Here is a 14,423-nt window from a genome sequence, read left to right on the forward strand (position 1 = left end):
AATACACAACGATCGATGTGTATTGCTCAGTTAAATCCACGGGGTTCAGTCCCGAAACAATAAACATGGTATTTAACCACACACAATAAACACAAACACAGTCACAAGTCCAAAGTGAGTACTGTAGTGCTCGTGGCGTTGTCTGGGTTTAGTGCTGGCCTGTAGTGACAGCTCCGGATCGTGTTAGCCGTCTAATAACAACAAACAAGTAGGTTTTAGACAAGACAAAACAAACAAAACACTCACGATAACAATACGTGTCTCCTTCCAGTTCAGCATTTAACCATACAAAGGAACAGATCACCTCGCTACATCCCCTTATGTAGATCCCCTTGGTTAGAAATTGCAACCGTTTCTCCTCCAATCTGCAGTTGCCACATCGCTTCCCTTCCAGGTTGATGACTTGGTGTACCGTAGCTCCGCCCCCTTTCTAGATGGCTGACTTCCACCTAACCCTGGGAATGAATTGTCGGGCCATCCAGTCCAGGGCACTCTGTTCCCTTTACACAGCGCCCTCACAGGTCGGGAGGGAGATGTATCACCAAGAATCATTTTGTCTCTGTCACAAGTTTGTAGAGTGCAGTTTGTTTTAACTGTTTCATTTAGTGGTGAGTTTCTCATTCAGACTGAAGTGCTGCATTGTGTTGTCAGCATTGCCCTGGTGGGGCAGCAGCATACTCACAGTTTGGTAGAAAGTTTTTTTTTTTTCTATCTTCTCCTTCAACACCAGTTGCTAGAGGTATGGAGTGGAATCAGTTCAGTGTGATTTATAACTAGCTTACTAATTTTTGATGTATTTCGGATTTGACTGAAATAAATTTATATACAATAAACGTTGGTAAAATCACTCACTATTTTTTTATTTTCTTACAAAAGATAATCATTAAGAAATCCTCTTAGTTTATGTAGTCTTTATATTTGCTCTCTGTCCTGTCCCGTTCCGCTCTGAATGGCTGGAGGTCGCTGTCAGTCATCTCAGTGGTCCGTTAGTACTGTAGTTTCACCCTATTCTGACAGATCTCGTTGACTGAAGCAGTGCTAGAATGCTCTCATTTCTTTAAATGACTGTCAATCATCAAGACCTGCACCAACTGTGCACTTTAACTTGCCAGCTACAGCGCCTGTCATTCAAAGCGCCTACTTTGAAATTAGTGGGTTACGGTGTAGGTAAGCTTTTGCTTTAGGTATACCATGACAGTTACTAGTTTGATTTGAAAATGGAGTGCAAGAGAAAAACACTTAATGAATATTGTGCACAATACCCTGGCCGACGGCTGAAGTCTCCGTGGCAGGAAGAAGCGGGCCCGTCTGCCTTGCCTAAAAGTCTGTGTAATACACTTTTTTATATGTTGCGTTTTCTATGGTTTATTTGAGAGATTTTTTTAATTGTTGATAATCATGGTTTTGTTGCATGTTGAACATGATATGGTAAAGGGGATTCGCTAAATGAGACGTTTTTCAATGACATAAAAAATCTTTTTTTTTTTAAAGCATAAATGTCGATTTCACCCATTCTCTGCTTGAATTGAAAAATAAAAACGGTAAATTCTTTCTAAAATGAACGTCGATATTAATTGTCAATTTGGCCAAGAAAATAAATATTGAATCGTAGCAAGCCTCTTTATAAACCACAGCTGCAATGTGTTTGTTATAAAGTACTCAATTATTTTATTAATTATTTTATTTATTATTATTTAATTTCTCTTACAGATCCAAACCCTTCACACTCACCTTCAGCACATTTTTTTTTAATACTTATTTATTTACTTTATTTTACTTATTTATTCATTATTTTATTTTATTGATTTCATTACAGATCCAAACCCCTCTGACCTGCCTTCTACACCGGCCTCTAAAGGTATGGACTGGAATCAGTTCAGTGTGATTTATAACCCACAGCAGCAATATGGCTTTGTTATAAAGTACTCAATTATTGTATTTATTATTATTATTTTATTTCTCTTACAAATCCAAACCCTTCACACCCACCTTCTGCACACTTTTCTTTTCATTTTTCTTATTGATTTCATTAATTTATGTTACTTTTTTATCATTTATTTTATTTTATTTTATTTTATTTTATTTTATTGATTTCATTACAGATCCAAACCCCTCTGACCTGTCTTCTACACCAGCCTCTAAAGGTATGGACTGGAGTCAGTTCAGTGTGATTCATAACCACAGCAGGAATCTGGCTTTGTTATAAAGTCCTCAATTATTTGATATATTATAACTTATTTTATTTCTCTTACAAATCCGAACACCCCTGCCTTCTACACCGGCCTCTAAAGGTATGGACTGGAATCAGTTTGAATAACAACCCATTGCAGGAATATGGCTTTCTTATGAATTACTCTTGAAAGTTTTCTTTATTTTGTGATCCTGAACACTTAGACCCCTCCTCCACTCCGCTCTCTCATGGTGTGTGTAGAGCTGTATGAGAGTTGTGTGCAACTAATCAGCAACACTCGTCCCTCAACAATGCAGCTGTGTTGATCCAAAATTCCCATCAAGAAAAGGACTGAGCAGAACTGGTGACAGTAATCAGGGTTTATCTGTAGTTCAATGATAACCAAGCAAAATAAGCATTTCTGATCACCATATAAAACACTAAAGAAATGCTCATTTTCTCATTTTCATAAGACCGTTGAAGGCATTGCCCGAATCGTTTGACTCTGCTTTGGTTACAGTAGATAGATCGATAGATATATAGGTAGATACACTGATGCTGCGTTCTTTGATGTCTTTTTTGTGGTTGCTGTTTCAGATTCGGGAGTACCTCTCCAAGAATTTTCCGATGGAAGGCGTTAAGATGCGCTGGAGAAAACAAGACGGAGAGATTTTCCACAAGGATGAGGAAGAGGAGGAGACGTCCTCCGAGCCGTGAGATACCATTGCCGGCAGCGGGGTTCGGGGCATTTTGCCATTGGTCTCTATTATAAACATGCCAAACTTCTTAAATTTTGTTAAAAAAGTGATTTGATTTCTTAATATTTTATTTCCATTGTTGGATAGTATAAGGGAAAATAGATTGAGAGTGGTAGTAAGGGTTAATCGGAGTGTGTTTAATTTTATATTAGTAACTACATTAAAATCATGTGTATTTAGTTATTTCAATTTTCTGTGTATTTTCATATTATAATAATTTCAATATATATTACATTAGTTACTTGTGCAAATGTGGTTTAAAGATTTAAGTGTGTGTTTTATATATCAGTGGCTTCAGTTGAGCTATCATTTAAATTAGGTGTATTTCAGGTGTGTTTTAGTTTTATATTCATTTTACATTATCTACAGGTGCAACATTTTTTATATTTAGGTTATGATAAGTGTGTTTTAATTTGATAATAATTACAATATATATTTATATTAAAGTGACTACAACCGTTTGTTTCCAACTTTGAAAAATATATCCAGCGTGATCACAATCTAAGTAAGCCACTTTCCCCATTCCATAGCAGGAAACGTATTGATTATGAATGGGCAACTTGCAGGGTTATAATGAAACCCTATAGGGGGCACCAGAAAACACTGCAATAATTTGTAAAAAACAAGAAACAAGCTTGCTTATCAGACAGACAGGGGTCAGATACACAGCAGATAAAGACATGATCATGATGATGATCCTAAAGTGAAATGTCATCGACAGCGCTTGATCAGGAGCTGTAAGGGAGTCTGAGTAAGCGAGACTAGTTGCCCTAGTGTAGGAGTCAGTAACATTGACCTTGGGGCTTGTAACCAGAAGGTCCCCGGTTCAAATCCCACCTCAGCCACTGACTCATTGTGTGACCCTGAGCAAGTCACTTAACCTCCTTGTGCTCTGTCTTTCGCGTGAGACGTAATTGTAAGTGACTCTGCAGCTGATGTATAGTTCATACACCCTAGTCTCTGTAAGTCGCCTTGGATAAAGGCATCTGCTAAATAAACAAATAATAATAATAATAATTGGCCCTTCCAGTCCAGGTCTTTGTTCCAACCATGTCCTTAATCACTACCTGGATGAATGGCCCTCCAGGACTGGAGTTGTCTATCGCAATGGAAGCAATCCTGCAGCATAGTTTAAGAGTGGTGGCGCCCCCTGTGGGATTTATAATCAGCCTGTATTTAAAAAGAAACACCAGCATGTAGAGTGAAAGGACAGCAGTGTTTAGATCCACTGCTGTTTATTAAACCAATGTTACATGACAGGAAACTGATAAAGAATGATCTATAAAAGAGAGTTATACAATATTGTGTTTATAATGAAAAACATTCAAACAGCACAATTCCTTCTAAACACTTTAAAAAACTTGTTCTGGTTACTTTGAATGGATATTAATAGATAAAACCCTGGATAAAGAAATTAGGCATTTCTTGTTCATAGTCTGTATTTCTGAATGTATTTTTGATGAATCATTTCAATAAAGTTTTAGTCTCAACCTCTGGTTTCCTTGACTTCTCTCTATCAATCGGTCACTTTCTATATACATTTGTAGTGTGCAAGGTATATTTGTATTTGGACTAGTTTAAATTGTAATAATAAAATACCTTGTTTTGAATTCAAGTCATGTAGAACCCAACTTTATCGAAATAATCAGACCGAACAACGTTTCTAGTGAATTTAAAGCAACAGTTTTATTAGAAATAAAACTAAATAAAGGAAAAATTAAAGGTGCAACAACTACACTAAAATAATACAGAAAAAGGAAACATAAACAACGACACCCCACTCCCGCTGGTTGATCAGCGATCCAACGCAATCTACGAGAGATTCCCTTAAGGTTACAACTGCATTCCTGACAGCTATTTAAGATGAAGATTAGTCTTAACAGGTGTATTGTTAGTAACACAAATATTTACTTTCGTTAATATTTGATAATCAAAGCATTTTTAAATCAGTCTCATATATATATAGTTTTGGTTCAGAAGGCAATTCTCACTTTTGCGAGATAAAGACGCTATTTGCGTCCAGACAACCTATCGAGAATGTTCCATTATCAAGACAGCTAAATAATTTGGATTCTAGCCTGAAACGCAGAATGATAATTGCCTTGTAAAACCCAAATTAATTCGTATAAATCACATACAAACTGTTTCTATAGTGTTCATTAACTTCAAAGCATGAATTGAAAGCAATAATACTTTTCTTACATTCTACCTAAAACAAAATGTTAATTTTACTTTAAGGTCTGCTTACTCTCAGGTTCATAAGAGGATTAAAACACTACTCATTGAATACCTAACGGACGTTCGATGCCTCTTCCCACTGATCTCTGTCTTCAACAATACAGGCACTCGTAGGCTCTCCTGCTGGCAAGGACAGGTCCAGGTTCCGGGGTCTGCCTTCCTCGTGTTTCGTCTCCACTTCAGTGTACGAAAGAAATGTCTTTGCAAAGAACAAGAGTCATTATTATTATTATGTATTTCTTACCAGACGCCCTTATCCATGGCGACTTACAATTGTTACAAGATATCACATTATTTTTTACATACAATTACATTATTTTTTACACATTATATTTTATACATACAATTATTAATTTATACAGTTGGGTGCTCTCAGTTTGGTCTACTGCCGAGGTTGCTGTGGCCACTGACTGTGTATTAGGTTTCATTGACAACAGTAGAGAAGTTGGAAGCTTTAATCAGTTCATACATCAGGAAATGGTTGGGAGTTCCACGCTGCCTCAGCAGAGTGGGACTTTATGGTAAAGGAATACTGCAGCTACCAGCATCCACTCTAACCGAGGAGTTTAAGTGCGCCAAGGTCAGACTGGAAATGACATTAGTAGAGTCACGCAACAAATGCATAAGGGAGGCAGCACCTGTGTTGAAAACTGGAAGAAAGTGGGCGGCAAAGAAGTTCTGTGGAAGATGCAAAGGCTGCCCTTCGAATTGGTGATATCATGGGGCAAGTTCAGCATGGAAGAGGGGGTCTTGGTCTCAGTTCCGCTCCTCCTACATGGCACAAGGCAGCCCCAGCTCAATGGAGGAAGCTGGTAATCAACGAGGTGCAAAAGCAGGAGGAGAGGATGAGGTGTATAAAGGCCATTTCCCAGGCCAAGCAGGGAGAATGGATGAGATGGGAGAGTGTGGAACAACGCAAGACTATGGTCAATGGAACGGAGCAGGATCAGTTTCCTCATCAGGTCAACATATGATGTTCTCCCATCACCACAGAACCTAAACCTCTGGGTAGGAGAGGATCCCTCATGTCCTTTGTGTTCATCACCTGCAACATTAAGGCATATTTTGACAGGATGTAAGGTGGCTCTTAGCCAAGGACGGTTTACTTGGCGCCATGACCAGGTGCTGCAATGTTTGGCCTTAGCATTGGAAGACAAGCATAACATGACCAATAAGTTGCCACCTGTTCCAACAAAACATTACACACAAAAGACAACATTCCTCCGCCCAGGAGAGCAACCACCAAAAAAGGTGTTAAAACCAGTCCTTGCCCAGGACAACTGGAAGCTGCTAGAGACTGGAAAATGCTGGCAGATGTTGGTCAACGGCTTATTTTTCCACCTGAGATTGCCACCACTAACCTTCGACCAGATATTGTCTTGTGGTCTGGATCAGCACGCCTTGTTCACCTGGTAGAGTTAACAGTGCCATGGGAGGATGCTGTAGATGAGGCGTATGAGAGGAAGAGACTGCGGTATGCTCAACTAGCCACTGAAGCGGAACAGCGAGGATGGAGAGTTCGGGTTTACCCAGTGGAAGTGGGTTGTCGAGGATTTGTGGCACACTCTACAACCCGGTTTCTCAGAGACGTCGGATTCAGTGGCCAAGAGTTGCGTCGCAAAGTGAAGAACTTATCTGAAGCTGCAGAGAGGAGCAGCAACTGGCTGTGGTTGAGACGGAAAGATTCTGGCTGGGGATCTCAAGCACAGTAGAAAGAAAGAAATGCTGATGTACAGGTAAGTAAGCTGGGCTGAGTTGAGTGGGGGACGGAGGGGGATGATGCTGGGACACCAGAATCACCGTCGAGCCTTCTTGAGGTGTCGTGGGCTAGTCGACGAAACACTGAGGATGGAAGGTGCCCACTTGAAGACCCCAGAAATGTACCCTACTTAGCTCAATCCAGACGGTTGTCATGCTGATGCGCTGGGGAGGCAAAATAAGCTGATCCCTGGAGCCAGCTTTACACTTCAGCCATTAACACCAGACAGAGGGATATCTACATCATCATATGGAAGGAAACGTAAATGGATGGAGACACATATGGATCACATTAGTTTACTGTAAAACTACGTCTTAGTTGGTGCTTATCTTGGTGAGAGCCGAGTTCAAATCAGCATGAAGTTTTAACATCTACTCTCGTGTAATGGAAATCGGGGGTGCCAGAATGAACTAATGCAATGATTTGTAAAGTCTTGATGTTACAGAACTTTAAAAACAAGAAAGCAGGTTTGCTTATCAGACAGACGGGGGTCAGACACACAGCAGATAAAGAACATTCTTATTTGCACAAAGTTCCTAAAGTGAAAGGAATTTGACAGCTCTTGATCTGAACTTTATTTTTTTCTCTTTTTCTTTACTTTTTAGTACATACAGATGTGCTCAGAATTTGTTGGTACCCCTCCACAAAAAACAAAGAATGCACAATTTTCTCTGAAATAACTTGAAACTGACAAAAGTAATTGGCATCCACCATTGTTTATTCCATATTTAATAGAAATCAGACTTTGCTTTTGATTTTTTATTCAATATAATATTGTAAATAATAAAACAAATGAAAATGGCATGGACAAAAATGATGGGACCGCTAACCTAATATTTTGTTGCACAACCTTTAAAGGCAATAACTGCAATCAAACATTTTCTGTAGCTCTCAATGAGACTTCTGCACCTGTTAACAGGTAGTTTGGCCAACTCTTCCTGAGCAAACTGCTCCAGCTGTCTCAGGTTTGATGGGTGCCTTCTCCAGACTGCAAGTTTCAGCTCTTTCCATAGATGTTCGATAGGATTCAGATCAGGACTCATAGAAGGCCACTTCAGAATAGTCCAATGTTTTGTTCTTATCCATTCTTGGGTGCTTTTAGCTGTGTGTTTTGGGTCATTATCCTGTTGGAGGACCCATGACCTGCGACTGAGACAGAGCTTTCTGACACTGGGTAGTACGTTTCGCTCCAGAATGCCTTGATAGTCTTAAGATTTCATTGTGCCCTGCACAGATTCAAGGCACCTTGTGCCAGGCGCAGCAAAGCAGCCCCAAAACATAACCAAGCCTCATCCATGTTTCACTGTAGGTATGGTGTTGTTTTCTTTGAAAGCTTCATTTTTTCGTCTGTGAACATAGAGCTGATGTGACTTGCCAAAAAGCTCCAGTTTTGACTCATCTGTCCAAAGGACATTCTCCCAGAAGGTTTGTGGCTTGTCAACATGCATTTTAGCAAATTCCAGTCTGGCTTTTTATGTTTTTCTGTCAAAAGTGGAGTCCTCCTAGGTCTTCTTCCATGGAGCCCACTTTCGCTCAAAAGGCGACGGATGGTGTGATCAGAAACTGACGTACCTTCACCTTGGAGTTCAGCTTGTATCTCTTTGGCAGTTATCCTTGGTTCTTTTTCTACCATTCCCACTATCCTTCTGTTTAATCTGGGGTCGATTTTCCTCTTGCGGCCGCGCCCAGGGAGGTTGGCTACAGTTCCATGGACCTTAAACTTCTTAATAATATTTGCAACTGTTGTCACAGGAACATCAAGCTGCTTGGAGATGGTCTTGTAGCCTTTACCTTTACCATGCTTGTCTATTATTTTCTTTCTGATCTCCTCAGACAACTCTCTCCTTTGCTTTCTCTGGTCCATGTTCAGTGTGGTGCACACAATGATACCAAACAGCACAGTGACTACTTTTCTCCATTTAAATAGGCTGAATGACTGATTACAAGATTGGAGACATGTGTGATACTAATTAAAGAAACTAATTAGTTTGAAATATCACTATAATCCAATTATTTATTATCATTTCTAAGGGGTACCCACAAATGTGTCCAGGCCATTTTAGAATATCTTTGTAGAATAAGCAATAATTCATCTCTTTTCACAGCTTCTTTGCTTTATTCTATGACATACCAAAGGCATGCAAGTATACATGATAAAATAGCTTTTAATTTCATCATTTTTCAGGAGGAATGAAGCATTATTTCAATGAGCTGTAAGGGTACCAACAAATTTGAGCACGTCTGTATATTTAGGAAAAGTCAGGAAAGCACAGCTCTGTATCTTAAAAAGTTTTAACATCTACGCTCGTGTAATGGAAATTGGTAAAGTACCTTGCTCATGGGTACAGCAGTAGTGTCCCCCCCCCGGGACTGAACCCACAACTGTCCGGTCAAGAGTCCAGAGCCCTAACCACTACTCCACACTGCTGCCCTAACTGTTTAGGTATGCCACTGAAACAGAAATTCTTCAGGTTATGTCTGGGATATTCCGAAAATGGTATCTCTATTCCAGCTGGTCGCAGGCTGGATCTCCAGATTGTCACAGTTCAAAGACTGGTTTGTGTAGCAGAACCTTGGATTTCGTGTCGGGAGCGCTGTTTGAGTGTCGCGCTCATACTTTTGTAATGTTCTCTTTACCCCTGTGATTGGATAGTTTGGTTATTTTGGGCGGTGCCTGGTCCATGTGGAGTGTTCTTCATTGGTTGTTCTCGTTCTGACACGGCCCCTTGTTCTCCATTGGTCCGCTGTCTTCCCCGTCGTTTGTGTGTGTCACCCTGCGTGAGTCTGTGAGTCGAAGCATGTTTTGTGTCTAGGCAGTGCTGGCGTGCTTCCTGGGGTGTCACCTGCACAGTGCAGCTGTATGCAGATGGAGTCTGTGTTGGCTGCACTGTGATTTGTGCTTGGTTCCGCCAACCAGCTGCTTGCCCTGGACCGAGGGTCTGAGCGATTGGACCGTGTGTAAATGTACCCCTGTGTGTGTGAGCCAATAGGGCTCTGGGGGATCACTATTTAGGAGCTGCCTGCGTGCAGCTCTGGGAGGTGTTGTGGTTTTCATGTAGCTGCGTGTCCTGGAGCTGTCTAGCTTAGCTAAACCATTTAATAAGAGTGCGTCCATTTGCCTCCTGTTCCAATGCTTCAATAAAAATAACAGTTTTCACTGCTTTAAACTGCATCCTGTGCGTCTCCGTTTCTTCCAGCTGCAAACCAGACATGCCGCCAGTACAATATACAGCAGATTGTTAAGTATCTGGAATTTGAAACAAAAACACATTGGAAATGTGAAAAAACGCCAAGTGCCCGGCCATTTAAAGTAGAGATATCAAAAACACAACGGTGGGCTCCCGAGTGGCGCATCCAGCAGACCTGCTAACCTCCTTTGCGTATCTGCTACGCGTTTTGAGTTGGTAACACGCGGGTACGCTTTTATCAGAGATGATACGCAATAATACGTAATCCGTATTTCGCTCATCGTCTATGATGTTGCCTGTTGTTAAAGTGTTTCATCTAACGGCAGGGCCGGCTTTAGGGCAAGGGAAGCAAGATAGATTAACCAATCAGGTTTTGAGTTTAGTTGACGATCCAATCACCGTTTTAAAAAAAAAAAAAAGTTATCGTGGGTTGACTGACAGAAATTCCCATCACCCAGTTTCTTTGTGTAATCCCTGCCATTCTGCTGTAGCCTATCAGGCTTTGTTGAGCTGACTCGCTTGTGTTTCAACTGCCAGTTTCGGGCACACTGGAGGGAATGTGAAGTACTGTAATTTGTGAGGAAATTATTTATTTCAAACTGGCTACGGTACCTTTGTTTTTTAATTAATGCACTAGTTATGCATTCATTTTTGTCTGGGGAAAAAACCCACTTGCGTTAAAAAAAATAAAATAAAACGTGCTCGGTTTAGATACATGGCATGAAAAGAAAATACAGCTGAATGAGGATTTTACCAGAATGGCGAGTGAGGAAGTACAAACATTTATTATAATATAGTACAATATTTAAGTTTAATATTCTGTTTTTGGCTCGTTGTCCCGTTTTTCACAAACGCCTGTTACCATACCAGGATGTCAGTAAAATTAGATTTTATAAAAATGAGCGCAGCATTAACATTGCTATGTGGTTAAGCTACGTAAGGCTTCTGTTTACTTTGCAAGTAGCGTACAATTAAATGCCGTTTCATTGTGCTTTAAACAAGTCAGAAACGGCTGGTTTGTGATTTTATATTGAAGTTCAGTAAGATCATTAATGTAGCATTATGGATTTCGTTAACGGTAAAATATTTTTTTTTAATGTAAGGAGTGGGAATAATAGACCCGCATAAATGTAATCCTGTTTAACTGTATAGCTAAATATTTGTGAAAAAAACGGCCACACAAGTAAGCGTGTTAAAGTGGGACTTAATATTACTACGACTACTACTAATAATAACGTAATATCAGAACTACCAATACATGCTTACTGATATTAACTTTTTATGAAGTGCTCACTATCAAACGAATGGGTCCAGTCTTTTTCGTTTTTTTATTCTCTTTTAATCGCTGAAATCCATTTTACCCTCCTGTCTGGATCAGCAGGAATCCTGTAGAAGGAAACTTTATATTTCTGTGCAGAACAAAAGAATCGGGCATTACTGTAATGTTACCGCGCTCGGCATTTTGGTCATGTTCCACAGTAATGCTGACTGTGAAAGAGTGTTCAGCTTGGTGACCAAAACAAAACCCAACACAGAGCCAGCCTGAGCACAGACATGCTAAGATCACTGGTAACGCACAAAGTCATGATGTCAGCGAAGCAGCAAGTGTGTCACACACAAACCTTTAGTGACATCTTGCTCAGCAAAGCCAAGCCATCACCTCTGAAGCTAAACATTCAAGATCTGAAAGTGCAGTTTGACCTGTTGGATTCCTTTCTGTTCCAAACGACTCATTTGTGGACAGCTATTACATTTGGTGCTGACTCAGTGACTATTTACAAGTTTTTTTTTTCCTTTTTTGAAAGTGCTTTGTTTCTCTGTTTTAGAAGCTTATACATTTCAATTTGTTATGTTTTGACAGTAAATAAAATATAAACATACTACAAAAATGGATATTTTCTGTACTTGAAATAATTTTCAGTTGGTATAAATTAAAAAGGCTTAATCTATACTAAGGTAAACAAAATTCAATTTAAACTGAAACAATCGTAGCTAATCTCATTATTTTTTTTACTGAAAAATTCATACTCAAAACTCACCAGAGTGTAGCATTTAGCTGTTTGATACCCTAAAACAATTCTGGGGGTAAGCCCCCCAGACCCCCTGAGATTTCCGCGTGAAAGAGTGCTACTCAAAAAAAAATGTCAAGGTTGGCAGGTCTGCATCAGTAAAAGCACTTAGAGTCGCGAGTTCGAGTCCAGGCTATTCCTTTGCCGACCGAGGACGGGAGCTCCCAGGGGCCGCGCTCAATTGGCCGAGCGTCACCCGGGAGGAGGGAGGGTTAGGTCAGCCCCTATAGTCTGGCCGGGCGCCTGCGGGCTTGCCTGTAAGCTGCCCGAGAGCTGCGTTGTCCTCCGACGCTGTAGCTCTTGGGTGGCTGCATGGTGAGTCTGCCGTGTGAAAAAAGCGGTCGGCTGATGGCACACGCTTCGGAGGACCACGTGTGTTCGTCTTCACCCTTCCGAGTCAGCGCAGGGGTGGTAGCGGTGAGCTGAGCCTAAAAATAATTGGCCATTCCAAATTGGGAGAAAATAATAAAAAATAATTGGCAACGACTAAATTAAAAAAAAAAAACAAAAAAAAACAAGCCAAGTTTCAAGAAACCATTGGGGCAACCTTGCCCAGCACAAAGCAAATAGGCACAACTGTAAAACCGATGGGGGCCAAGGTTGCCCCAATTGTTTCTACTAACTTGGCTTGTGTTTTTCAGGCACAATAGAAGCAGATCTGCCTTTTAGTTTTAAATTGTAATTCTGTGTTTATTGTTTTAATTAACGGGCAGTGCAAACCGCTTGCCGTGACTGTGTATTCTAGATCGGCCCTGCTTGTTAAGCATAGTTTACCACCTGTATTTAATAAAACGATGTTCATTGCCCGTACATTTTTCTCAGTCAGCCTTGGTCTATCAAAACTGCAGTATACTGTAATACAGTTTAACACAGTCAAGCAGGTTGGTGATTCCTAGTCCTTACATAAAATATGTCTTTACCGTTAACAGAATGCATTATGATACATATGTTATTTTATTGAACAAATATGAAATCCCGGAAACATTATTTCTAACATATTTAAAAGTACAATAATTGCAAACAGCATCCATCTACTTGTAATTTTAGCCAACTTGAAAACTGAACAGACATCACCATGGCTCATCTTAACCGTTTAGCTGTCACTCGCTGAAGCTGACCCTTCATAGAACAAAAGTTATGATACTTTTATACCAAGTATGTCATATGCATTGTTTTAATTGAGTAACGAAATATGTTAAACGTTTATATACGAACAACATAGAAATACTTGTATACAATTCATATTAGTACTGTATTTTGTAACAAACTATTGAAAATGTATTTTTTCTTAATATGCTGTACCGGTAAGTACGTTTTCTTAAAAGGAAAAAAGAAACTTGGTCAAATCATGTCAAAGTGTGCTCGCTCACCGGTGGTGCACAGTAGGGGCCACACATTCCAAGTATCTGGTACATCATACATGATATCTTTCTAATTCCTGTGACTGGATGTAAGAAGTATGCTCTGTGGCTGCAAAATACTGCCAGTATGTAGCCTGCTTGGGTCACGTGACTGCAACCCCTCACTTTTGATTGTTTACGCCACGTGGTTATGTTCATTGTCTTCAGCATTATTTAAATGCTGAGGACAAAGTAGAATGTACAGATCAGTACTAAACAGTACATTCTTCTGATAATATAGTGGAACTCGTTTAAGCAACTAATGTATGTCAAAGAAAATATTCTAGGAAGGCTGGTGTTTCGTATGCGTTTCACTTAAAAACCGGACATCAGATGCCAATTCCCGGACTGTCCGGTCAAACCCAAACAGGTGGCAAACCTAACTCAGGGAGACGGTGTTGAATTCTCAAATGCTCTGCAACCCCCGTAAACAACAACACCCTTTCATTAACGGCGTGACTCATCCCATTCCCCTTACAATACATGGAATGTATAAAAGACAGACGAGACAAACTGAACAGACAGCAAGTCCTGCAACAAAGCAACTGTCCGGGTCGGTACAATATATTTTTAAATTTGAAAATAAAAATATATGAAAGCATGATGACCTTTATGTACAAAATGCTTCACTAATATACAATTGAACAAGAACTGTTGAATTTTTTTTTTCCGTTTCATACAGTATTAAACGGCAGTGTTTATATGATTAGTGAAAAATAAATAAATACATATCAAGATAAATAAATAAATAAATAAATAAATAAATAAATGTCAATGTATCCGTTTATGTATTTATTTGTTTATTTATTTATTTATGTTTTACTTTTACCAATAAAATGAT

Source organism: Acipenser ruthenus, chromosome 38 (assembly GCF_902713425.1).
Source record: "Acipenser ruthenus chromosome 38, fAciRut3.2 maternal haplotype, whole genome shotgun sequence".
Classification (NCBI taxonomy): Eukaryota; Metazoa; Chordata; class Actinopteri; order Acipenseriformes; family Acipenseridae; genus Acipenser; species Acipenser ruthenus.